Raw genomic sequence first — 27,997 nt, forward strand, 5'->3', positions numbered from 1 at the left:
AACACAGGCCCTCCATCTCAAACTATTAGAAGGCAGTGGAATTATACATACAGGTGGCAATTCACCATATGGGAACTTAATCTGGGAGACTAAACTCACTAATTTCCACTGACAAGAGGTGAAGATAACAGGTCAGAGGTAACCCAACTTGCCAAAATACCTCTAGGGTAATACAGGACCAGTGTGCCTCCTCCCATCATTGTTAAGGAATGTCCCTTGGGGGCTTGAAGGTAAGGGCACAAACCAGTCCTAGCAGTCCCAGTTCTCAATTACTCTGACAAGAAAGAACCAGAGAAAGAACACAGGGAATATGTAAGAGCATAGAGAAAAGTCACCCCCAAAAGAAATCATGAGACTCTCAAAATTGGATACTAATTTAAATAAAATGATTAAATTGATGGAGGATGAATTCCACATATGGATTGTAAGGAAACTCAATGGAATTGAGGAGAAAATAAAAACCCAACACAAACCATGATAACAATACAGGAAATAAGTGAAAAATTCTCTAAAGAAATGTAAATATTATAAAAACAAACAAACAAACAGAAATCCTAGAAATGAAGGAGGCATTCAAGGAACTTCATAACACAGTAGAAAGCCTTAAAAATAGAATGGATCATGCAGAGATGAGAATCTCAGAGCTTGAAGATAATGTCTATGTGTTAACATACTAGAAATGTGGGATTTATGTAAATAAACCAAATATAAGAAGTATAGGCATCCCAGAGACAGAGGAAGAAAACACACAAGGGCTGGAAAATCTATTTCTTGGAATACTGGAGGAAAATATGCCTGGCCTGGCCAGAAACCTAGATATCCAGATACAACAAGCACACAGAACTCCTGGGAGACTCAATGTGAAAGGCAAACACCAGGTCACATAATTATCAAACTGGCCCAAGTAAATACAAAAGAGGAAATCCTTCACATAGTAAGACAAAAACAACAGATAATCTATAAAGGAAAACCTATCAGACTAACTGCAGACTTCTCAAATGAAACCCTATAAGCCAGAAGGGACTGGGGACGCATCCTGAATCTTCTTAAACAGAATAATTGCCAACCTAGAATTCTTTACCCAACAAAATTGAGCTTCATCTACAAGGACGAAATAAAGACTGTCTCAGACAAGCAATCACTGATAGAATTTGTGAAGAGCAGAAGTGCTGTGCAGGATGTACTCAGACCTGCATTATATACTAAACAGTACAATATACACCCACCAAATTAAAAACACTGAAGAGTTAAAGTCCAGAACCTGGATTTCCACAATGGCTGGAGAGGTAAAACAAAACAATAAGAACTTACCTGACAATATGAACAGAAATCTACCCTAAATATCAATCTTCTCAATAAATGTGAATGGCTTGAATTGTCCTTTGAAGAGACATAAACTGGCTGAGTGGATAAAAAATTATAAGCCAAGTATCTGCTGTCTCTAAAAAATGCATCTAACCCACAAAGACACTTTTAGACTCAAGGTCAAAGGTTTAAAAACACTTTCAGGCAAATAGAAACCAAAAGAGTAGAGGAAGTGATTCTGATTTCAGACAGCATACATTTTAAAATAGCCAAAGTAATGAAAGACAAAGATGGTCAGTATATAATGGTGAAAGGAAAACTACAACAGAAGACTTAACAATTCTTAGTATATATGAACCCAACACAGGAGCACCCAGATATATAAAGCAAACCACCCTGTATGAACTAAATAGCATGATAAACAGTAATGCAGTAGTAGTGGAGGATCAACACCTGTATGAAATATATCCTCCAAACAAAATATAAGAAATAACAGACTTAATAGAGCTCTAGAACAAATGGGTCTAACAGACATCTACAGAACACTCTACCCAAATGAAGCTGAATGTACATACTTCTCATCAGCTCATGGAACTTTCTCCAAAATAGATCACATTCTAGGCCACAAATAACATCGACAAATTTTAAAAAATAGAAATTGTACCATGTATGTTCTCAGACCATAGTGGTATAAAACTAGAGATCAAGTCCCACAGGAAATTAAACAACCTATTGCTGAATGAATGACTGCTGGGCAAAGGAAGGCATTCAGATGAAGATCAAAAAAGTCTTTGAATTAAATGATAATGGGGACACAAGTTACCACAACCTGTGGGATACAGCAAAAGCATTCCTGAGAGGAAAACTAATAACATTAAATGCTCACATCCAAAGGACAGAAAGCTCACAAATCAACAAACTAATAAACCATCTCAAAGAACTGGGGGAAGAAAAGAGCAAATTAATTCTAAACCTACCAGAAGAAAGGAATAACTAAGATTAGAGCAGAACTAAATGAAATTGAGAACAAAAGAACTATACAGAAGATCAATAAAATCAAAAGCTGTTTTTTTCAAGAAGATAAACAAAATTGATAGCCCTCTTGCTAGATTGACAAGAACTAGAAAGGAAAGGACTTCAATAAACTCAATCAGAAATGAAAAGGGAGAGCCCACTACAGACATCATAAAAATATAAAATACTATAAAAATCTATATGCCCCAAAACTACAAAGTGTGGAGGAAATGGACAAATTGTTAGAAACACACAACCTCCCTAAGCTCAATCAGGAGGAAATAGAACTCCTGAACAGACCAATATCAAGCACAGAAATTGAAGCAGAAACAAAAAATCTTCCAAAAAAAAAGTCCCAGACCAGATGGGTTCACACCTGAATTTTACCAAACATACAAAGAAGAACTAATACATATCCTGCAGAAATTATTCTAAAACATTGAGAAGAATGGCATCCTCCTCAATTCATTCTATGAAGCCAATATCACCTTGATACCAAAGCCAGGAAAGGATGTAGCAAAAAAAGAAAACTACAGATCAATATTACTCATGAATATAGATGTAAAAATTCTCAAAATTTTAGCAAACCAAATCCAACAGCACATTAAAAAAATAATTCACCACAACCAGGTGGGCTTTATCCCAGGGATGCAAGGCTGGTCCCACATACACAAATCTATAAATGTAATTCACCACATAAATAAAGGCAAGAACAAAGACCATATGATTCTCTCAATAGATGCAGAAAAAGCATTTGATAAAATCCAGCACACTTTTATGATAAAAACCCTTAACAAAATAGGCATAGATGGGACATTCCTTAAGATTATTAAGGCCATATGTGATAAACCTACAGCCAATATCATACTGAATGGGGAAAAATTGAAAGCATTCCCGCTTAGAACTGGAACCAGACAAGGTTGCCTACTGTCTCCATTTGTATTCAACATAGTGCTGGAATTCCTTGCCAGAGCAATGAGACAAGAGCGAGGAATCAAGGGTGTCCGAATGGGGGCAGAAGAGGTCAAACTCTCATTCTTTGTTGACAATATGCTATTATACCTAGAAAATCCCAAGGATTCAGCCAAGAGACTCCTGGAATTGATAAATGAATTCAGTAAAGTCTCAGGATACAAAATTAATGCACACAAATCAGTGGCATTCGTATACGCCAACAGTCAAGTCGAAAATCAAATCAAAGATGCAACACCTTTCACAATAGCAATAAAGAAAATTAAATATTTAGGAATATATTTAAAGAAGGTGAGAGATATTTCTAGGGGAGAACTATAAAACACAGAGAAAAGAAATTGTAGATGATGTGCACAGATGGAAATCCCTACCATCCTTATAGGTTGGTAGAATCAATGTTGTTAAAATGTCCATTGTACCTAAAGTGATCTGCAGAAGTAATGCAATTCATATCAAAATTCCATCATCATTCTTAACAGATTTAGAAAAAATTCTACACTTTGTCTGGAACCAGAGAGGACCCCTCATATAGCAAAAGCAATCTTAAGCAAAAAGAACAAATTCAGAGGCATCAGTCTTCTAGACTTCAAACTTTACTATAAGGCTGTAGTAACCAAAACAGCATGAACCTGGCATGAGAACAGAGATACAGACCTTTGGAATAGGACTGAGATCCCAGATATAAAACCATCCTCATATAGCCATCTAATCTTTGACAAAGCAGACAAAAGTATACAGTGGAAAAAAGAATCTTTATTCAATAAATGGTGCTGGGAAAACTGGATATCCACATGCAGAAGATTGAAACTGGATCCCCACACCTCACAAAAATCAACCCACACTGGATGATAGACTTAAACCTTAGAATTCTGGGAGAAAATGTGAGAAAGACTCTTTTAGACATTGGCCTAGGTATTAATTTATTGAGAAGCCCCCCAAAGCAATCACAGCAGCAACAAAAATAAATAAATGGGACCTGATCAAATTAAAAGGCTTCTGTACAGCCAAGGAAACTGTCCTTAGAGCAAATAGACAACTTACAAAATGGGAGAAAATATTTGCTTTCCACACATCTGATAAAGGGCTGATAACAAGAATCTATATAGAACTCAAAAATATATATATATCAAACAACCTCATCAATAAATGGGCAAAGGACATGGACAGAAACTTTTCAAAAGAGACATACTAACTACCAGTAAACATATAGAAAAAAGTGCTCAACATCTCTAATCATTAGGGATGCAAATCAAAACTACAATGAGATATCACCTAACTCCAGTGAGAATGGCCTCTATCAAAAAGTCCCAAAATAACATATGCTGGTGTGGATGTGGAGAGATTGGAACACTCTTACACTGCTGGTGGGACTGAAAATTAGTATAACCCCTGTGGGAAGTAATTTAGAGATACCTCAAAGAGCTAAAAATAGAAATACCATTTGATCCAGCAATCCCACGACTAGGCATCTATCCAAAGGAAAAAAGAGATATTCTATAATAAAGACATCTGCACTCAAATGTTTGTAGCAGCACAATTACAATTGCAAAGATGTGGAAATAACCCAAATGCCCATCAATACATGAGTGGATTAATAAAATGTGGTGTATATATACCATGGAATACTACTCAACTACAAAAAACAATGGTGATCTAGCATCTCTTATATTATCCTGGATAGAGATAGAGCCCATCCTTCAAAGTGAGGTATCACAAGGATGAAACATGCAACACATGTACTCGCCATCAAACTGGTACTAACTGATCAACACTAAGGTGCTCACATGGTAGTAATACTGACTGGGGGCTGGTCAGGTAGGGGGAATTGGGGGTGGGGGGTACAGGGGTAAACTCACAGGTAATGAAAACAGGGTGCACTGTATGGGGGAAGGACACACTTGTAATCCTGGCTTGAGTGAGGCAAATGCATTTCATGCAACCAAAGTGTTTGTACCCCCATAATATCCTGAATTAAAAAAAAAATGCTATATTCACCACAGTTATACAAAAAATAAAATGAAGAAACTAACACTGAAATGATGTTAATTCAGCCAATTTTAAGAGATCAATAAAGCACAAGATATTAGGTCTTTATGTTTTTTAAAGAGCTGCAATTTACTCATCTATGATACAGCAAACATTAAAGTATTTTCATAGTGGTTATAGAAATTCTTATGTTTTACAATTTATTAACTGTAATAATTTTTTTTGGATTTTCATTTTCGTGTTTCCTGGATGCAGTTAATTACAGGGGGAAGATTCTGCCCTAGCTGCCCCGTGAGATGGTCACACTGTCCCAGACCCTACTCAGAGATCAGAAGGGAGTAAGTGTATCTACATACAATAATTTGCCCCACACATCCCACCCCTGCATTGTGGGCTGATCTAAGTCAATTTGACACTCCTATCTGCCAGGTGCCTTTGGTAAGCATCACAGCCTTCTGTCATACGGTGGGGTGGGAAGAATATGCCTCCTCCCCACAACATGGCTTGCAGGCAATATGCCATGAAGTAAGCAGTCCACAGACAACATTTGTGAGCAAGTACAAAAGTCATCTTCCAACATGCTCTGTAAGCTTCGTGAAGTCCCCAGGCTCTGTTCCTACTCTCTGACCAGCCCTGTATTGGAAAGTTTCCTCCAAGGCAAACACAATGATGTTCTGTCAGGAGGATCAGATGCACCTTCTAGACAGATCTGGAGACAGTTCTCCATTCATTATGGAGGATCGGGGGACCCAGAGTGCTAGTTGTACTGAGTTTACTTATCTTTGAATTCATTCACAAAAAAGTGGTAAAACCCACAAAGCCTTACCAGCCAACCACATACCCTGAACACATCTCAACCACTCATTTCTAACCCCTCCTATGCTAATTAACCCTCCAGTACTGTTCCAATTTAGATGGCAATCCTTGAAAACTTTGCCACAGCCACCCCTAGAGTGTGGGTTCATGGAAGGGTCCCCCCAAGTCTAGTCTTTAAAGACAGCCTTTCTTGGGGAGCTGCCAGCTTGGGCTATCCTGTCCCTCCTTAAGATTTTGCCCTCAGTTGCAGTGTTGGTTCTCCTGATCCTCTGCAATAGGACATCTGCTAATTGTCACTTTCCTAGTTGTGGGCACAGGTTTGCACTGCACTGGCTACAAGACCTTGGGAACTACAACACAAATTTGCAAGGTAGGACCCTGGGTGCAGTCCCACCATGCCCCAGAGCACAAGGACACTAACTAGGTCCACTGTTCCATATTTTTGTAGACAGGCTGTGCTCTGTCCTAGTGCTTCTGACTGAGCTCACTCTCCAGTCACCCACGATCAGGAAGCCTGACCCAGAGATCCCATGAACTAGTTCATGGAGGCTTCAGTGCAACCTTCCCCTCCCCATAAAACCTAACTCTTGCCTATCCCCTGGCTGGTACAAATGGTCTCTGTCTCCAAGAGTGCAGAACTTTTTATGCTTATCACTCCAACACTTGGAGTCTATCCAGCTTATGCTATTAATAGCCAGGGCCATGCCACCAGCCCATTGCATATTAATAATGTATAGCTCCAGCCCCTGACTTAGTTAAGTGATAAATGTCCCTCATCTGCATGATTAGCTCTTACCTTACTGATTAGAAAGTTTCATCCCATCACAAAACCAACCCTTTCTGAATGAAGGGCCCTTTTAAAGGAGCCAGGTTCTCTAAAATACATCTCAAACCCAAATAAAGAAACAACAAAAAGCCCCACCATTTTCTTTATGTAATGAGAAGAAAGGAGCTGAAAAAGATTTTTTAAAAGTTCAGCTCCATGCTTATTAAAGGAAGTAAAAGTCGTGGCTACAAGTGAGGACTTCAGGGAGATAAGGTTGAAAAAGGACTCAGGGGCTTAGAGATATTTTTTCTTTTTTCACCTTGAAGAATTTGGGGTAGCCACTAAGGGGTTTTCTATAGGAAAGTGGTATTGGGTTTTAACTTTAGCAATATCACCCTGCAAGGGAGATGGATAATGAACTGAAAGGTGGATGGCAGGAAGACTAGTAAATAGTTCAGGAGGAAGATGGTGGTGGCTTGAACAAGGGTGATGGCAGAGCAGCTAGAGAGACATGAACAGAGTCAGGAGGTATTTAAAGCATGATTGCTCCTTCACCTCCTTTAGGTCTCTGCTTGAATTTCATCTTCCAAGTGAGTCCTTCCTTGGTCACCTATTTAAGACAGTAGCCCCTCCCCGTACCCTATCCTCTTCCCTGCTTAATTTTTCTCCATAGCTTTTATGACCACCTGACATTCTAGATAATTTGTTAACTTGATTATTGTTTGACTTCCCAAACTAAAATATATACTCTGTGACAGCAGGGATTTTTGTATGTTTTGTTCTCTGTATTCCCAATACTTAGAACAATTCCTGCCACACCATAAATGGTCAACACACATTTTTAGAATGAATGAGTAGGTGAAGGATGATAGAATACACAGGGTTTGATTGTTGGTTGGAGGAGAGAGCTGAGTAAGAGAAAGCAGTAAAGGAGAGGAGAAAGGTTCCCAGGTTTCCAGCAAGGCTGAGTGGGTGGTATGCTGTTCAGGGACACCATGTAGGAAGAGAAGCAGGGTTGGAGGTGAAAGGGTGGCTGGCTATACAATTTGAAACACCTGTGGAACATCTGGAAAAAGCTATAGATACACAAGAGGGCTGTGGGCTGGAGGCATAGGTTTTGCAGCCTTCAGAGTCTTTATCCATTCAAAAGAACATTCATTGGATGTGAGGGTGATCTGGCTGTGACATCTGTCACCCCATTGATTGCTAGGGTTGATTCAGCTGATCTGGCTGGCTAGGTTGGTGTCCCTTCCTCCCTCACCACTCCATGTGCATCCCTCCTGAAGTCGTGTGCTTGGTCAAAGAGGACAACCTTCCCCAATAGAGTAGGACTATTCTTTGGTCAAGGGTATACAAGTAGCTTTGCACCCCTGGTAGAACCTCCAAACAAGCTCTGAAAAGAACATTTATTGTATACCTACTTTGTTCCAGATACTACAGGCACAGTTGATACAAAGATGAGCAAACAGAGGTTGTGCACATGGGTGGCATTACCCAGAGATCACAGTCACTACCCACGGTTGATAACAATCAGGGTTACTGAGGGGGCAGGGAGCAAGCACACTTACAGACTTTGGAAGGAACTACAAACTGGTAGACTCTTTCTGGAATACAATTGGGCAGTATGTACCAAGAAGCTTAGAAAGTTATATATCATGACTCATCATTCTCTCTTCTAGTTATTTGCTGCTCATAAGTACAAGATTTGCTGCCTACCAACAGGACAAGGGAGGTCCCCACTTGGGTATGACCAATTTTCATATCAAGCAAACACCTAGGGGCTCCATCTGGTGAGGCACAGGGCAAGTCCCTTAGCCCTTGCACCATAAGAGGGTGCTATATGGACCCCATCTAGACATAGCTACAGAAAAGTCAAGATCTACCTCTAGTCCCTTGCTCATGTCTGAGGCACAATCTCACAGAAGGTTAACTGGCTGCCTGTTCCAGTTATTTATCTCTGTAACAAATCAACCCAAGACCCAGTAAGCTTAAAACAATGATTATATCTCATGATTCTGTGGGTCAAGAATTTGGGCAGGGCTCAGCTGGATGATTCTTCTGTTCCATGTGGCACCAACTGGGGTTTGTTGGTGATATTGAGCTGACACTGGGGCCAGTGTGGAGCATCCAAGATGGCTTCACTCACAAGCCTGACACCTTGATGGGAATGGCTCTCAGGCTGGGATCCACTGTGCCCTCTCTCTCTTCATGTAGTCTTAGAGCCTCTCCACATGGTCTCTTCAGGAGCATAGTTGGACTTCTTACATAGTGACTCAGGTTTTAAGAGACCAAAGGAGAAGATGCCGGTCCATTTAAAGGCTAGCTCTAAAATGAGCATAGAATCACTTTGGCCATACTCTAAAGGTCAAAAAGTAATATGCTGGTAATAGATCCTACCTCTCAATTGGAGACATGTCAATAGATTTGTAGGCATCCTTAATCTGCCACACTCCCTAGCTCAGGATTTCTGAGAAGGCAAGGCCTCTCAGAAATGTAAATTTTATTTACATAAAATTCATTTCCCCTTCTACTCCTCTACTGTGTGGGCCAAATCCTCTCTGGAAGTCCCTTGCAAAGTGAAAATCTCTCTGCTTCATTCTTCATAGAAAACGAGGTTATAGCAAATGTAAAGAATCCCTTATAGTATCACTCTGACACCTATGTGTGACATGAGCCAAGGCTGTCTGGCCCCAGTGAGCTGCTAACCTGGCTTTCCTGAGAAGGCCCTTTGCTGCAAAGGAGACATCCTTAGTCTTGCTTCAGCCATCCACCTCTGGAAACATGGCTCATCTAAAGGTATGGAGTTTCTACTGGTTATTTGTCATGCTGGTCATCAGCAATGACTGGCCATTCTGAAAGTAGATGCTTCTGGGTCAAATGTACAAACCCAAGTTATAATTCCTGGATATTCTAGTGAAAGCCATTAATACTCCCTAATTTGTCCAACAGTAGAGAGAGCTCTTTCCAATGTTACAGACAGCATAAAATCTCCTGTTGGGGCACTATGAGCTATATAAAAAGTGCCTGAGGGCTGGCCAAAAGTGAGACTATGGCTATCAATTGCTGGGGCACCACTGAGGCAAAGAGAATAGCTGCCAGGGGCGCTGGGAAAGCTAGCCAGAAAGGAGGCTCCCAGGAGCTGTCAGATCTTCTCTTCTTGACATCTGGGCTCCCCTTGGAATAAATATCTTTATATCAGGAGGGCCTCAGACAGGGTTCTGTGAATGTCAATGCCTTCCCACCTGGCAAGACTGGCAGGTGGTTACAGAGGGCAGGGGCTTTCCAAGTGCTCAAAGAAAGGACAAGCTCTCCTGGAAAAGCATTTGGTTCAGCTATGAAGAATATACTTGCTGTGAACCAAAATAAAATCTTAAGGCTCATCCCCCACCCCCCCAAATCAGCTGACTGAACAGACCCCCCCCCCTTGACCAAAGGAATATCTTAAAACTAAATTGCCTGCCAGGAGGAGGAAGGACAGACATACCTCATCACGCCCCCCCCCCTCCCTTCTTGGGGACATCCTTTGTAACCCATTAACAGGCCTAAGCATATGCAAGACAAACCTGCAGGCCCTCAGTTTACACAACAAATACATGTCTGGTGGCTCATCTCTGATAAACAGCTCATGTTAAAACAGCTCATGTCTAACATTCCTTTAGAGAAAGCTTCCTGTCTTTAACCAATTACAAGTCAAAGAATCTTTAAACCCACCTATAAGCTGTAAGGCCCCCCACTTTGAGATGGCCCACCTGTTCAGGCCAAACCAATGTAGGCCTCCCACCTATTGATTTATGACTTTACCTGTAACCCCTGTCTTCCTGAAATGTGTAAAATCAAACTGTAACCCAGCCACATGTAGTCCACTTGCTCAAGGCTTCTTGGGTATAGCTACAGGTCATGATCTTCAAATTTGTCTCTGAATAAATCTCTCTAAAATTTTTTTTTACAGAGTTTGGCTTTTTTTTTTCCCCATTGACATTACCAAAAGCACAAGCTTCCCCATCCTCTCAATTCCATTGATAAATGGCATAACTATCAACTGCAACTCTGGGCCAGGCTGAGTGGGAAGACCTTGGTTTTCAGTTCTGAATACAGATGCTGTGTGATGGTTTTAAAACATGTCCACAAATTCTTTGGGGCTCTTTTCAAAAGGTGGAGCTCACTGGGAAACTCCTAGAATGGTGGAGTAAAACCTTCTGAAAATCTACTCCATAAAAGCAAGAATACTGTCCAAAAAAAAAAAAAAAAAAAATTTTTTTTTTTTTAACTCTAGAAATTACAATAATCCAAGGAGAGTTTATTCAAGAACAACTGCTGAAGCTTAGTAAGAATAGCAATGGTTATGGCATTTTAACTCACACTATTCCAATACCCCTCACCCCAGCTCTGCGGTAGCCTTAAAAACTAGCAGCTTTGCAATCATGGTATCTGTAAGGATGAGCAGACTTACGGTCACTGGAGGGGCAGACTATGTTTAGAACTCCTCAATAAGTGTGGCCCCATAGAACTGCTACTATTTTACCTTACAGTGCCCTAGAAAAGATCCATTCACAGGATGTTGTCCTTATTTGGCCTGATTCGGGGCTCTTGGGGGTTGGGGGGTACATCTTATCCCCAGGACATTTATCAGATACAATAAATAGCAATTGTTTAACATTGCTGCTGCCTAAGGCTATGATACCAGTTGGGGCCAACATTAACTTGGCCAGACATTTAGAAGGATTTGGGAAGGTGACATTCACAGGGAGCTCTGAAAAGCTCCAACCTGTCACTGGGCACCTGGAAATCCAGGCACATGTACAGGGCTGTGTGTACACTCAGGAAAGGCCTAAGTGGGACCTAACCTCTCACCTCTGGCTGACCTTGAGGCCCTATGCAAACAGGAAGTTGTAAACTGCAGAAGCATTGACCGTGCCAGTTGGCAAAGGCTAGAGACTTACTGCTTCAAAGCATTTCAGGAAATCTCAGTTCGCTTATTAGCTGACCACTAAGTTAACTGAACAAAGACTTGAGTCATGATAGGAGTATTTATTTTACAGAATTTGTTCAGGAACATTACTAAACAAATAGCAACAAGAACAAACCCCGGTGGAAAAAGGCACAGGTTGAGCATCCCCAATCTGAAAATCTGAAATCCAAAATGCACCACAGTCTGAACATTTTTAGGTGTCAACGTGACGCCACAAAGGAAAAATTCCATACCTGACCTCATGTGATGGGTCTCAGGCTTTTAAACCGTGTCATGCACAAAATTAAAAGTCTCCTATAAATTTGCCTTCAGGCCATGTGTATAAGGTGTATAAGGAAGAAAACATAATTTCTTTTCTTTCCCTTTTTAGGTTCCTAGTTGAGACGTTCTTGTAGAAACAAAAGTCAGATTAACAAAAGAAAAATAAGCAGAAGTTTATTAACCACTGCTATACCCATATCATGTGACCATGACCATGGGGGAAGCCTCAGTTCAAAAGAATGCCTCTCTCAAGGGAGAGGCTTAGGGACCTCGCTTAAATAGTATTTTAACAAAGAGCCGTAAATCCTATATAGTAACAGGACAAAGAAGGGAATATCTTCAGGCTTCCAAAAGGCAGGAAGATGCAGGAAGGTAAACCTGTGGGAAGAGTATGCTGCTATCTCTGAACTGTTTCTGAGCCAATAAGCAAGTGTTACAAAGGGGCCTATCTTTAGGTAAGAAAGGCAGAGAGGACAGGCAGGCAGAGTGTGCCTCTGGGTTTTAACCTTTTAACTTCACGATCCCTAGAATTTTAGAGAAGAATATTTAGGTTTCCTTCTTCCAACAACCATGTAAGTGGGTCATCTTGGAACCAAACTCTCAGATCCAGTCAAGCCCCTCCAGCTGCCCACCTCACGAGATACCCTGAACTAAAACCACCCAGACACTTTGCTCTCAACTTCTGCCCCTCAGAAGCTATGTATATCACACAAACCATATCTGTTTAAGCACCTAAGCTTTGGAATAATTTGTTATGTTGCGATAGTAATTCATACATCCTGAGATGGAAAAGCCCTCTAGAACAATCAAAGCAAAAAATTAAGATAGAGAAATGTTGCCATGCAGCCAATTTTATTTTAATACAAGGAAGAACTTTACCTAGGGAGAGCTGCCCACAAAGGAGTAGGTCACATTTTATAGTGTGCTACTTGTCACTTAAAGATTTCAACTGAAGATAGATGGCCATTTATCACAAATGATGAATATGATTTTCTTCTATAGTACGTGGAGGATTTTTTTTAGATGACCTGTTTTCAAACTAACTTATAATTTGATACCCACAAGCACTACCATCTGTTTTCAAGAAAGAATTTGTAGTGTGGAATAGTTGTGACATATATACATTAAAAAAATAAGAAAAATTTTTTAAAATGGAGATCAGAAACCACATAGAAGAATTAAGAGAATTGTAACAATTAAAATTAAACATGGAAGCTCAAAGAAGAAAATCCAACTCCCAACAAATAGAGATATTAATTTAGTACATCAGGAGTGGAACCTGGTAATATGTTCTTTTTTAAACCTCCTGTCTCATTCTAGTTAGAGATCTATTGGCTCAGACTGTCCCTCCCAACTCTTTGTCATCTCCTTCATGCTTTTGTCAGGGGCTCAACATTACCTGATTTAAGGTAAGTGGAAGAATATTCCTTGTTACAGATAGAAAAATTGTTCATGGGTAGCAGATCCCAGAAGGCGGTATGAGAAGTCCAGCTCTCTGGTTAATGGATAAAAAGCAAATCTCACTGTCTATTGTTCACGAAGCAAGGCTATTTTATCCTGCCTAACTTGGGAGGCAGTCTCCTGGGTTCACCCTAATAGAAGATGAAGGAGGTGACTGTGGCTCATAGACAATCCTTGCTGAGACACGCATCTGGGTGGCCTAAAACAAGAGTCAGCTAATCAATCCCGAGGCTACCGGCACATTGACTAGGAATCCACCTCCACAACCTGCTATGGGATGGAAATGCCCAAGTTCCCAGACAATCCTGTTTATCCATAAGCCCCCTCCCCTTCTGGTTATTGCAGCCTCCCTAGAGATAGACACTAAGATGTTATATGTCTGGTTCAGGGTATGAAGAGTCATTTGGAGCCTGGAAAATGTTCACTGTGATATCAGGTGGCCACCTCAGTCATAAATGATTTCAGAAATCTGACTTGGAGTTGCACTAGCATTCTGATCAATGCTTTGGTGATCAGTGATGCCCAAGGTCACTAATCACTACTGGATGCCCAGATCCCAGTGCTGTGAGCACTGGGCAGTGAAGTCAGATATGTGGAACCCGGCACACCTGCATCCCAGGCACTGCCACCAAAGGAGGACCCATGTGTATTAACATAAAACCTGAGACAAAAGTAGAGAAACAACACCTGATGTTCTTTTCAGCCAAGGTCCCTGCTTAATTCCAAACATATTCTGCAGGCTGAATGTCGGGCAGCTGAAGGGTGATCAGTCTTTTGCTGGAATTAAAGCCTGCTGCGATGTTAATGAAGAACCGCCAGTGGGTTTGCTGGAAGGTAATTTAGATCTACATAATTATGACTTAATCCCTCACCCTGTGACATCAAAAAGGTCCCTACCCAAGTGCAAGCTGCATGATTTCATGCCACAAAGAGTACAGCTGTGCGACTCCTGTTCCCTTTTGTGTGTAGTGCTCACATCAGTCATGATAGCTTTATTAAACGGTGTGACCCGACCCAGTTCTTGCACACAGGGTGCTATCTCCTAATCAAAACCGCGAAATGTGGCTGAGCAGGCTGTGAAAAGAAATCAAGATCTGCATCCTAAATAGCAGATTAACTGCTCTGGATGGGAAAGCTACTGCGGGAGGTAGGGGTGGCTCAGAACAACACCAGTGCCTCCACGTGTAGCAAGTGGAGGTGCTGCCTCTAGCAGCTGGAGGTAAAAAGTCCCCAGAGCTGCCTTCAGAACCCCACCACTGGCTCTGGGGACAACTGTCATGGCAGTGAATCACCACAAAGACACAGCCTTGTCACACTCAGCAGGTTCCCAGGGCCAAGGAGAGCTGTCACTGAAGCGTTTCTCCTTCTTGTCCTCCATCCTCCAAGGAAGATGAGACATGGGCATGAGAATTACAGACCCCTGGGTCAACATTCCCTCTAAAAATATAGTACTGACCCACATGCAAAGCCAGTGCTTCATGTCATAAAGCATAGAAAACTTGTAAGAGTTACTAAGGCCAGAGGCATTCAAGGAGGGATAGAGATTATGTCAAGCTTGGTATGGGAAGATGGGGCAAAGGTCAGGGGATTCCCTGAAGGAGATGGCATTTGGGGTTGGCCATGTGTTATGGGTTGGGCTGTGTCCCTTAAAATGTGTATGTTGAAGTCCTAACTCCTAAGTGCCTCAGAAAGTGACCTTACTGGGAAACAGGATCATTATAGATGTAATTAAAATGTCATCATACTGCAGGAAGGTGGGCCTCAGATCCAATAAGAATAGTGTCCTTATAAAAAGGGTGATGGGGCTCGGGAAAGGCTACCCCAAAATATGGCACCTTGTTTGAGAAAACAGCAGAGACAGGAATTCACCCTCCCCTACCCCTCACCTTTCATCCCTGAAGCAGACCATAAACCCTAGAGAGGCCACTCTGGCCTCCTCCCTCCCTTCTCTCCTGAAGACTTTCACATGACAGATGTCCTGCCCTATACCCAGAGGGAGGCCCATCACAGGGATGCCAAGAAGAATATGAACTAACAGGCCTTGCTAAGTCTCCCACCCCTAGTTTATTACCATCATTCCCTTTTGTCCTCCAATCATATTTTATGACTGTCCAAAAACACCCAGATTTCTCTGTGTCTCTGGGTCTTTATTTCTGAAGGCTCCTGTAGCAGGTAAAACTTGTGATCTGTCTTTTGTTATAGAGATCTCAGCCATCAACTTTGCAATGGATGAGGAAGAGAGATTGCTTTTTCTTTACAAGAAAGAAAGATTTGGAGGCAGACTCACGGGGGAGATGCCATATGAAGATTGGCGTTATGCTGCCACAAGCCAAGGAACTTTCCGGAAACTGGTAGAGAGGCCTAGAATACATCCTTCCCCAGCACCTTTGGAGGGAACACAGCCCTGCCAACATCCCGATTTAGGATCTTTAGCCTTTAGTTCTGAGACAATAAATTCCTGGTTTAACCCACCTGGTTTGCGGTACTTGATTACAGCAGCCCTAGCAAATTAAGAGATTTGTAGCACTATATTTTTAAACAAGGGAAAAGAAAACCTCAGGTGAGGAAAGAGCAGGAGCTGACAGGTTAAGAATATGTACTTGTATATTGACAGCATTCAGTGGTTCAGTTCTGCTGGAACCAAGAGTCTGGAAAGGAGCTATGGGAAGGTATCTTGTGGGCAGGCAACAGGGGCCTTGAGTGCTGGGAGAGACGTCCGCATTTTTAGCTGGGGGAGTTTGCTTGTTCTATGTTTATGTTTAGCTATATCCATCCCAGCCTAACATGATTTGAGGTGGCCACCCTTAGCATGTAGGCCATGGGGAACCAGGTTGTGTGCCAGGAAGTGACTTGACCAGAGCCAGCACAGGAACATGAACGTGGATGGACCTCCCCAGAGAGACAAGAGACAAGCACCAGCCTACGTACAAGGCAGCAGCAACTATCTGAAAAGCAAGCAAAGTCTTAATGAGGAAAATGGCAGCAGGTCACAGTAGAGGGGATAAGACAAGAGGTGAAATTATGTGTTACCTGGCAAACGCTTGTGAGTGGGAGGAATGGAGAGAGAGGAATTGAACAGACTGTTAACATTTGAGCCTGATGACTGCAAGGACAGCAGTGCCATTCACTCATTTAGTGAGTGAGGAAGGAGAACCCCATGGGAGAAGTTGAGGAGTTTGTTTTGCACACACTGATTTTGAGGCAGAAGAGGCCAGGAGATGGTTGGACTTGGAAGATATGACATCATCTATCTAAACAAGAGAAGGGATATTTTGAAACCAGCAGAAAAGTAATAGTTCATAGGAAATGAAGTGAAATGGGAAAAAAAAAAACACCCCACCATATTAATCCATTTAAAGGTTGTTCTAACCTATTAGAGTGGTGTGTTTGAGTACTGTTAACAAAGGTCTGGTCACTGGCCAAAACTACTTGTATCTTGCTTGTAGCAAAGTCACTCCTTTCTTTTGTAGGATGAAGTCAGTCTTGTTTCTCAAGGAAAAGGTCTCTCAACTGGAAAACCAATGCACAAACTCAAGCCCAAGGTCCCCCACAGCCCCCAGGGGTGATCCCCTGGCCATAGCAGGAAGCAGGAGTGGAAACATCTGAGATGATAGCAGCTCTGCTTTCTTCAGAGAGTTAATTAGCTGCTGAGCACTGAGCTCTCTGACAGCAAGGAAACTGGGGTCAAAGTAGTTTTAATTGATGCACCAGGAGAAAGAAGAATCAGCTTCGGGGAAGACCTTGGATGCTTTTAGCACCACAGTGAGAGAAAGTCTTTAAGTCACAGTAAGAAAAGCTGTGGTTCAGTAAAACAGTAAAGGGTAGTAGGATATACCCTAACTCATAGGCAACCGTACTTAACTTCTATGCTTATTTATTAAGCCAGGTGCAAGTGAGTAATATCTTTGTGATTTTTTGTCACCCAAACTCACTAAGCCAAATAACAGTGAATGAGATTACACAGCCCTGTCTGGGGAGGGACACTCTTGAAGCTCTGACTTTGGTGGGACAAGGGCAATATCTGTAACCTAAACATTTGTATCCCCATAATATGCTGAAATAAAAAAGAAAAAGAAAGTTCAGATGTTCTTCCCTGAACTAAACAAAAGTCCCCAGAGGTCTATGTCTGTTGTTCAAATTTCCAGAAGCCATTTCCATGGCCTCTTGGATAGGAATTCTAAAAAAAAAAAAAAAAAAAAAAAAAATTTACACAGGATGGCTTGTCAAAATTACTCATTACCTCAGTGCTGTTCAAGAAAAAGAATGCAAACCACATGCAATTTTAAGAGCAACATTAAACAGGTGAAGTTCATTTTAATAATATATCTTATTTAACCCAGTATGTCCAAAATAGTACCATTTTAATATGCAATGTATTTTAGAATTATTAAAGTGTTTTGCATGTTGGTATTGAAAGGGGCAGCCTTGCAAAAATAACAGGAAAACACCTAATTCCCCAGTTTCCCCGGTAACAGTTAAAGATCAATCCTATGCGTTCTATCACCAACAGGCACCCTGCAGGAGTTCTGTTTGGCACAACTTCTGAAAAGAGCTGAATGGATGGAAAAGAGATGTAAACATTTCTTTCAATTTTTTTTTTTTTTTTTTTTTTTTTTTTTTTTTTTTTAAGAATCTGCTTTTACAGAGTTCCTGAGTAAGCAGCAGCAGAACCATATCTGGAGGACAGAGTCACATCTCTTGTGATAATCTCTTCTCCAAGGAAAGGCAGAAACCAACTCTTGGACTTTGCCATCTTGCAGTTTTTGTTCTCTACCTGCTGCCACTGTTGTCAACTGACAGCCATCACTATTTTTTCTTCTTTTCTTGGTCCTCCTTAAAAAAAATCAGGAAGCCACTTGGCCTCACTGCTGGCACCCACCTCTCTCTCTTTGAGATGTCATGCCGTCTCCCTGCTCTCTTCCTCTCCCCCTTCCTCCTTTCTCTTTCACTCTCATTATATCCTTCTGAGAAGATAACTGAACCTTTACTTTTATATCTTAATTTCTGCATGAGAAATTTCTCCACCTGTGCTGTGAGCCCCTACTAGGCTTTCTACCCTAACAGGTATGAAGTCTTCAAAATATTTTACACTTACAGTGTATCTCAATTTCAACTGTTATAATTGGCCTCATGTGGCCTTATTGGAAAGCATAGCACTTTCTCTTCTAAACAGGAGACTTTTAAGCCCTTGCTAAGCTATTTATACACATCAGTTCTCCAGCTATGGGATCATGCCTTATTTTCAAAGTGGGTGATTTGTCTTTACTTCTGATGAAGGTGTTAACTGAAGAAATAACAAGGTTTGTAGAGATTTCTCAAAGGGTTGCAGCTGGTGGGTGGCCATTCCAACGGGCTGGAAAGCAGAGCCCCCAGCCAGAAGCCAGGAACATATGCTTCAAGGTGGGGACAATGGGAGGAGGAATTTATACTGACTAGGATGCACCTGTGCAATCGAGTTTTATGCCCTTTTATGGGGTCCATGTGCAGAACACGGCAGCCCTTTTATGTCAAAACGTGAAGCAAAGACATAAAAACCCTCTCTGCACATGCTCCATAGACTGGTTGAAAGTACTCCATGGCTGGTGGTCTCTTAGCAGGAAAGAATGGTTTTCTGAATCATGAGGTTGGTTTCTGTTTAGCCCTTAGGAAAAAAAGCCTGATGGCCGTTGTTGGCAAGGGAAGGAGGAAAATGAAGCATGTCCGACCTCCCATTCCGTCATGGCTGGAAACTCAGTCTTACGATTTCTCTGGGGTCCCCTTGGCGAAGGGGATGGGGGGAGTCTTTTCGGTTGGAGGGGCTTGGAACTTTACAAAAATTTTAGACAAAATAATTTAGCAGAGTTTATTTGAGCTAAGAATGATTCATGAATCAGGTAACACCCCAAACCAGGAGGGGTTCAGAGAGCTTTGCTACTACAGCAGTGTGGGTAGCAAGCTTTTATAGTCTGATGTGAAAGTAAGGCAAATACATTTGATTGGTTAGAGTGGAAAAACGTATTTTGACTGTTTACATTGGGCTTCAGTTTGCTTACTTAGCAACTGAAAGCACTAGAATCACCCCAGCCTAATGAACAACCTGCTCCCCCAAAGTTTTTTAACGTATAAAAATTTTGACCAATTTGCTAGAGATTTCTTTAAAATCATAAAGGTATTTCCTCCTGTTTAGTGGCTACAGGACTCAGTTTGCTAATATTATTTTGTGCTGATGGGGTTCAGGATATGCTACCCCCAAAATGTGACACCTGTAGGCATATTGAATATTTAGATATTTGAGAGAAACCACACAAACAGGAAGGTCACTCTCTGACCACTTCCCACCCTTCTCCCCTGAAGCAGATCATAAAACCTAAGGATTTTCTGACCTTCCCTTGAAGCAAGTCATGAAACCCTCATTCCAGAAGTGCCCTCCCCATCTGTGGAGAAAAGGAACATCCTTATCTGTAAAGATAACAGGATACAAAGAAGAATCTGAACAGAGCTTGCTAAGTTTCCCCCAGTTTATTACCACTAGATCATCTTTCCTTGATCCAATTATATTTCTCCATGACTGCCCATTCTTCATTAAACTCAGCATAAAAATACACAAGTTTAATTGTTTCTTTGGGTCATTATTTCCATAAAAGGCTCCAAGTAGTGTAAAACTTAGTGTGTATGCTTTTCTCATGTTAATCTATCTTTTGTTGGGGGGGGGGGGTGGTCTCAGCCACTAGCCTAGCTGAACCTAACAATAGATGAGGAAAAGATATTTTTTTCTTCCCTACAAGTGCAAAGGCAAGCCAGAATCTCAAATTTTCATGGAAAAAGCATTGTAGAAAAGAGAATTAACACTTACTGTCGAAATCCCAGGTTTCGGCACCAAAGACGTCAGGGCGGAAGTCTGCCCTTGGTGGTTGGTGTGTGTTCTTGGCTGAGAAATGACCGGACACACCAAAGTGTCAAGTCCAGACTATTATCCTGGTACTCTGACTCCTTTCTTGGAAAAATCGCCAGCAGGGCCAATATGAAGTAATCTCAGGCAGGGAGCATTTTTACACGAACAGTTCTTTACTGTAGAATAAAACAGGTCTGTTGTCATGACTGGAGAAAGACGAGCTCACCCCCTGACCCACTCAACTTTCTGACTTCTCAAATTGTTTCCTTTTATTAGCCCAGTCTGGAGGGGGGGGGATCTTGGGAGGTGTAGAGTGTTATCAAATGATCAACAGGTGGCCTCAAAATTCCATCTGCATATATGAACTCCCTTTAAGAAAGCCCACCTGCAGGGGTGAACTGCAATGCAGATTCAAGCTAATGGCACATCAATTCCCCTCAGGTTACTCTAGATCACTTTCTAAATCTTATGATGCCTGGGCTGGGGAATTGCTAGATTGATAAAGCATGCCCTCCCCTTCCCCAGGTGTAGCAGTTGCTCAGGATAGGAGTAAGCGTGGGGCAACACCAAAATGGAGTGCCGCCTTTATCCTTCTTACAGGTGGAGCGATTCCTCGAACCAGCACCCAAACAGGGAACCCTTGTCCAGAGAAGAGCTGGAGATTCTATCTACCTAACATTACTAAGTGTTTTCTGTGTGCCACAGGCTCTTCTAGACACTTCATTGGCACTGTTTCATTTAATTCTCACATTAAACTTGGGCAATACATTATTACCCCCATTTTCCAGATGAGAAAACAGGATAAAAGACACTAAATACCTTGCCCAAGTATGTGTTACCAGTGACAGCTAATAAGTGTTACCTGTAAAAGGTCCTAATCTTCAGTATTAATTGTCCTTTTAGCTCTAAGTAACAGAAGGACAGAGGCCAACCCTACTAGCAGTGGTACTTAGTCGATTTCCCAGCTGCTGGTACTGAATGAGTCACATGGATGCAGGCCCCATGGTATCCAAGCCTGTCTCAGTTCTGATCGAGGCATGTGCTCACTAGACTCCTCATCGCACCCCACACAGCACCATGCAGATGTCACTCAGCACAGCACTAAAGCCACTTGTATCTCCTGATAGGTTGGGACAGGCAGGGAACCTTATCCAGAAACGAAGTCTAAGCCAGCTACCCACCCTCTACCCTGGGAAGTCCCAGTCCCTCCTCTCCTATTATTTAATAAATCCTTGTTCCCACGGCTGAGGGATGAGATTTACCTTAGAACTGGCTCTTCCCCATGCTCAGCTCTTCCCCATGCCCAGGATTTAGGAGGTCCCGGGAAATACTCATCTTATGGGAGGAAAAGGTAATGGCAATAATAAAAAGCAGTTGACTAGAGCTCCTCATTGGAGAGAGAAGACAGCAGTGAACCAAAAGGGGCAATGGGCTGATTAAGGAGTGAGTTGAAGAAAAGGGTGAGATGGAGAGGAAGGCTGGGGGCCTGAGAGCTGCAGAGGCCTGCAGCTGATCTGTGAACTGGGTGAGGGACGCCCATCGTACCTGTCTCCTCACCCCTGCAGGCTCACCTGACCTTTCTGCCTCAGCTGGTCAAAAACAGGACCCTGATTTGTACTTTCTGCTTACCTCACTTTACCCTTTACCCCGATTTACTTCCCTTACTAGAGTACAAGCTAACTGAGGGCAGACACTTGACTTCGCTAGGGTTTATGTCTTGCACTGAGCTTACCACAGTGCTTTGCATGTAGCAGGCACTCCACAGCACATGTTGAATTTAATGGTAAATATCAGAGGTGCTCTGTGAGCTTAAGGTTGTAATGTAAAGGGGTTAAGAGCAAAAAGAACACAGAGAATATTGATAAATTCATTCAAATTTGAGAGAAAGGTGTGGGAGGAGGGTGCTGAAAGAGACCGGATTAGGAGAAGGGGTGCAGGTGGGGTGCAGGTGGTGTGCAGTCTGCAGACCCTAAAAACGCCCAGGAGAAATCTGAGACATTAAAGAGCCCGAGCTCTGATGACTGCCCTTTGTTGACAGATACCTGTTTGATCTTATAAAGGAGGGTGGGGAGAGAAGTTTCCTATGGCTTCCTGTGTCATTGCTCTGCATTTTAGAGAAAGCTCTCTAAATTACAAAAAAGAAATGTAAAGTGATTAACTGCCCCAGATTATACTTTAACAAAAAAGGGCAAAACAGGTCAAGTAACCGTGTAACCATTGGAAATACCCAAAGGTTGTTTGGATATTTACCACCATCAAAGGAAATAATGAAAGACCCAGCTTGGTCCTCGGCCTGGGCAGAATGCAGCCATTTTCAGAACCCAGGTGCCCTCCCTCAGACTCCTTCCCCATTCTGCTGCCTAAGAAGTCTGGTGATCTTCAGACACTTAGGATCCACACTTATGAACCAGCGAGAGAAAGGCGATTCTACCCTATTTCTGAAAAACCCCTACACCTGGGAAGCCTTGGGATGGACCCTGAAGTACTTTCTCCTGGGTTCCCTTGGCAAAGCCCAAAGCACTCTGAGCCACAAAGCAGCTGTGGTCGCAGAGCAGGTATCCATCCTTCACAGGAAAGAGCAGGGCCACAGAGAGCGCAAGGCTTTCACGTCTAGGGGCTTTAACAGGAGAGGAGAGGACTGGTCTGTAGGACAGGAAGTGCAGAGATCCGCAGCCAGGGGTGTAACCAGGGATGCTCAGCAACGTCTCCGAAGACGCAGGTTTGGATAGCTGCGTCTGTCCGCTATTGATATATCTTACACGCCAGCCTGTCTTGAGACGAGACGGCCAAGGGGCTGACAGTCACAAGAGCCCTGTATGCGGAAGTGCCACCGATTCCTGCAAGAAGAGACTTTTATCTTTTCCTGGGAAGCAGGAAAACTGTTCCAAGACGCCCCCAACAGAGACATATCATTGGCCAGATGAGTTCCATGTGACTCTCCTAAACCAATCACTAGCAAGTAACAGGACACTCATTGGCTGACACCAATCAGGCCCCTGCTGGCAGGTGGGGTTCCTGAAGGGGATTGGGTTTCTGTTAAAAAGGAAGGTGGAGCAGGGGTTGGGAGTATATAGTTTAGGGCAGCAGGAAGGGGAGTGGGGGAGTGCTTCAGCCTGGTTTTCCATTCCTCAGTATTGAAGTCTGTTAAACTGATGACATCCTGCTTTTTTTCCTCTAAGACATTGCAGTGGTATTTGTATTCAGTCTTCTGTGGAGTACACAGAATGTGGTAGAAAGAACATGGCTTTAGGGATCAGAAGACCTGGGTTCACATTGTTTGCTGCACCATGGAGTAGCTTATGTGCTCTCAGGCACCTCACCTAACCTAAAACTGATTGCCTATCTGCAAATGGGGATGCTAATTCCTGCCCTTATACATATTAAGAATCAGAAAGTATGTAAAGAACCCGGCATAGTGCCTGAAATATAGCAGGTGCCCGTACTGTGAGATCCCTTTGTTCCATCTGTGTTCAAAATGGCAGGACCCATGGGGCCAGCAGCTTATAAATTTGCTAGTGGATTGGCAGCCTAGATTTGTTTTCAGGGGAAACACATTAAGTGATTTACAGTTCCATAAAGTCCACAGAGAAAACTGGTAGAATAGGATATTTTTCATACTTACTCAGGAAAGGAGGCAGCTAACGCTACTGTAGCAAATTAGGGGACTCAAACAGAAAAGGAAAACATTGGCATACTGTGAGGAGGATGCTCTGTGGCTAGCTTGTGCTCCTGTGCAGGCTTTGGAAATTGGAAGAAAGGCTAGTGGCAGTGGGCAGGTGCAGCAGCATCCTCTTTATTGTCAGGGGGATACAGCAGTGGCAAAAAGCATGGCTGAGAACATGGCGAGTGCTTATTTATGGCTCTGAACAATAGTGGCAACATGCCATGGGAAAGCGTGATCACATGGGTTTATACCCGAGATAACAGCTTGCTTACATGTGTATGCTGGTTATGCCTCCCCGGACGGCCAGCTAACCAGGGGAGTAGGGCCAGGCCTATTGCCTATACAAATGCATTTTCCCTTATATATGCTTTCATTCCTCGCTAGGACTTGGTACTCTGCTTGTTCACTAGCTTATCACAGTGAGAACTGTTGGGTTCAAGGAGGGCTCAGCTAGCCACTGCTTCTGTTGCTTGCCATTAACACCTGGTCCATAGCTCCATTATTAGTGTCTATCACATCGTGTTAGCACACCTACCCATCTTTATGAATCATGTGGCCTTAGCACTCCTCCTCCAACTAGACCATGGGTTAGCAGAGGCACCTTTTCTTATTTATCTTGTCTTCCTAAGGGAAATTCCAGGAATCTAGAAGCTTCTGTTTAGTATGTAAATTACAAAGAGAGACTGCCATTTTCCAACTAAAGTGTGACCCCTTTTAGTGCTGTGATGAGGTCACGGGGTGTTCATTTCCTAGTGTCTTTAAGAGATGGCTGCAAAGGTAACAGAGCTACCCTCCGAGGAGCCATTAGGAAGGTAAAGGAGAGCTGAGGCTCTGACCCACATTTCATATTTAAGGGCTGCCATCTTCTCGCTGAGTCATTCCTTTTTTATCTCAGCCTCTCTTGACAGCTCTATTTAAAACTGTTGTTCTTTGAGGAGTTCTTGTTCCTCTCTTCTAGTAGACTGGCTCCAAATTTATGGAATCAACTTTCTTCAATTTGCTGTTTTTCTCCAGGATCTCTTTGTTGACCAGAATTGCTTTAAGAAGAAGGTCTGATTTTCTAACAATCTTGAGTTTTAGCAGTGGTGGCTTCTATCCCTGTTTTGGATTTCCACTCATTACTCATGCTGTGATATTTCCTCACCTTAGACGCTTTGTTTTTTGAATGGTTGAGCTCAGAATTGTAGTTTTGACAGTCTGTAGCTCAGGTTCTATAGTTTGTCACATAATTAAAATGCTTATGCACTTTTGCTCTCAATTAATACATCAATGGGCCTGATTAACAATGAAATGTATTCAGTTTCTGTATTTATTATCTGCACTGAGGAATTAGTTGGGTGGGTAACCCTGGTGACACTTATAGTAGACCAGCATTTGTTTGGGGGAAGGAAGGAAAGGTGAGTTGGGAAGGCAGAATTATGTTGGAAAAGCAAGTTCTGCAGCTTGTAGGAAAGTAAAAATATCTTTTCCTTCTATCCATCTTAGCTTCATTGGCTGGGACCCCTAAAAGACAGAGTAACAAGAGAAAAGTATGCACATTTATGTAATAAAAGTTTTACATGATGTGGGAAACTTCATAAGGAAATGAAGACCCGAAGAAGAGGTTAAACCTGAGTATGTTTTTATAGAAAGTTTGATGAAGAGTGGAAAATCATGGAAAAATATGATACAGCAAAAAGAGAATGACCCACTGGGGGGAACTTAGCAAAACCCGTTCACATTCTTCTTGCCATCACTGTGTCTTTGGAGATAAGGATGTTCCCTTCCTCCACACTTAGGGAGGCCACCTCTCACATGAGGGTCTTATGACCTGCTTCAGGAAAGAAGGGTGAGAGGTCAGAGAGTGACTTTCCTGCCTCTGTGGTTTTCTGAAATTCCTTCAGTGTAAAATATTCAATACTCCAAATTGCCATATTTTGGGATGCTGTTTCCTGAACCTCATAATCCCCAAGTTCCAAATACCAACCAACATCTCAATGATGGAAATTTGTTAAAGGTTCAAAGCCAATAGCCACAACATCATTTGAAGTTAAGTGGAATTGTCTTTGATCTTACATGACATCCCAACCTTCCCTTTCAAAGCACTTGCTCTTTGTCTTGATAATGCCTGGCCCATGCCCACTTTGCTGTGCAGTGCTCTCTGCCCCCTGGGTCAAGGTGCTTGCCTCTGCTCTTTCTTCTAGTCCTCCCTTATCTGTTTTTTTGTTTGTTTTTCTGAGACAAAATCTCGCTCTGTTGCCTGGGCATGAGCTTAGCTCACAGCAACCTCAAATTCCCAGGCTTAAACAATCCTCCTGCCTCAACCTCCCCAGTAGCTGGGACTACAGGTACTCGCCACCACACCACTACCACGCCTGGCTAAGTTTTTCTATTTTTAGTAGAGATGGGGTGGGGGCATCTCGCTCTTGCTCAGATTGGTCTCAAACTCCTGACCTCAAGTGATCCTCCTGCCTCACCTGTAAATCTGCTAGGATTATAGGTGCAAGCCACTGTGCCTGGCACCTTATCTGTTTTCTTACCTCTGGAAACAGTATGACTGCTTCCCATCTGAGTTTGTTCATGCTTTCGAGACTTAATATGCACCACAGTGCATTCTTTTCTTTCCCTGTCTTTCCTTTTCTCTTCATTTATTCCTGTCTAGATAATTCAAATGACAACCTCTTACTACAGTGGCAGCCTCTTCGGTGGGTGCTGTTGTAAAACAATACAGATCTTTTCTCTTTTTACTCAGAAAAGCTAATGTCTTTTGTGGTCACAAGAAAATTAGTAGCAGCTGAAAGTAGAATTTTAATGACACAAAAACCTAATTGTTATTCAGCTTTCACTTTAAATCCTACCTCTCCTCTTCCATGAATTCCTAATAATTCATCAGCTAAATAATGTGGTTTCTACTAAAGATTCTGACATCTCTAATTCTCTGCCTGTGCAGGTTTATTGCCAGGGTGAAAAATGCTGTGTCTTTTTAGTATAATTTTTAACAACAAGTGTAATAAAAATATAAAATAGTGTTTAAGATGTATGTAATAAGATTTGGCATCTTCTTTGAGAAATGGTTGGATAGAGAGATACAGATCAAATTTGGAAGTCTTCTCTCCTAGCCTTAAGTTATTATTTGAATAAGTATGAGCTGATTGGACAGGGAGAAGACCTATTTGTATTTTAAACTATGATTCATATCTATTAAAAAATTTTTAACATAAAGAGTAATTTTTGAGATGGCAAAAAATTAGGAATTAGACATGTCACTTTTTAAATTGGGATGGTTGCCATCCTTGAAATGATTGAATTTACAAAATATCCCACAAGTAGTGCATTGATTATTTCTATCTGAGGCAAGACTCTAAGTCTGTAGTCCTGATAGTTGCCTGGGAGGCAGTGGGTAAGGGTGGACGCATAGTCTTACAGATCACATCAGCAATGCAGCAAGGGGGGTAGCTGCCAGGTGTCAAAAGTGCTTAACTCTGATAACATGTGTGCCCAGGATTCACTCCTAGGGTACAGAATTCTGGGTGTAGTATACAGAATGATTTAATTCAAATCCAGTTAGATGACAGAGGGCTTCTCCAGACTCAAATTGGTTCAATATCTGAGGTAGCCCTAGGTGTGTGGATTAGGTTTGCCCAATCAGTAAATTCAAATGCGTAGAAGAGCAATGAATCAGATAAAGACATAACCCCTCTGAGAGAGGACTACAGGAGCAAAGATTAAAAGAAATAGAGTACTTGGGCAGTCCCAGATTGGTGCCATCTGTCATATTAACTTCTGAAATGATAAATTATTACTTAATGTAATCCAGCCCTGGGTTCATGTGGGGGCTGGGCCTAGAAGAAAGGATGGAGGGATGGAAAGAATATGAGCAAGGTGAATGAAGGGTCAAGTGAAAACACCTGCCCGAAGCTGCTTGTTTGCTGC

Source organism: Microcebus murinus, chromosome 9 (assembly GCF_040939455.1).
Source record: "Microcebus murinus isolate Inina chromosome 9, M.murinus_Inina_mat1.0, whole genome shotgun sequence".
Taxonomy (NCBI): Eukaryota; Metazoa; Chordata; class Mammalia; order Primates; family Cheirogaleidae; genus Microcebus; species Microcebus murinus.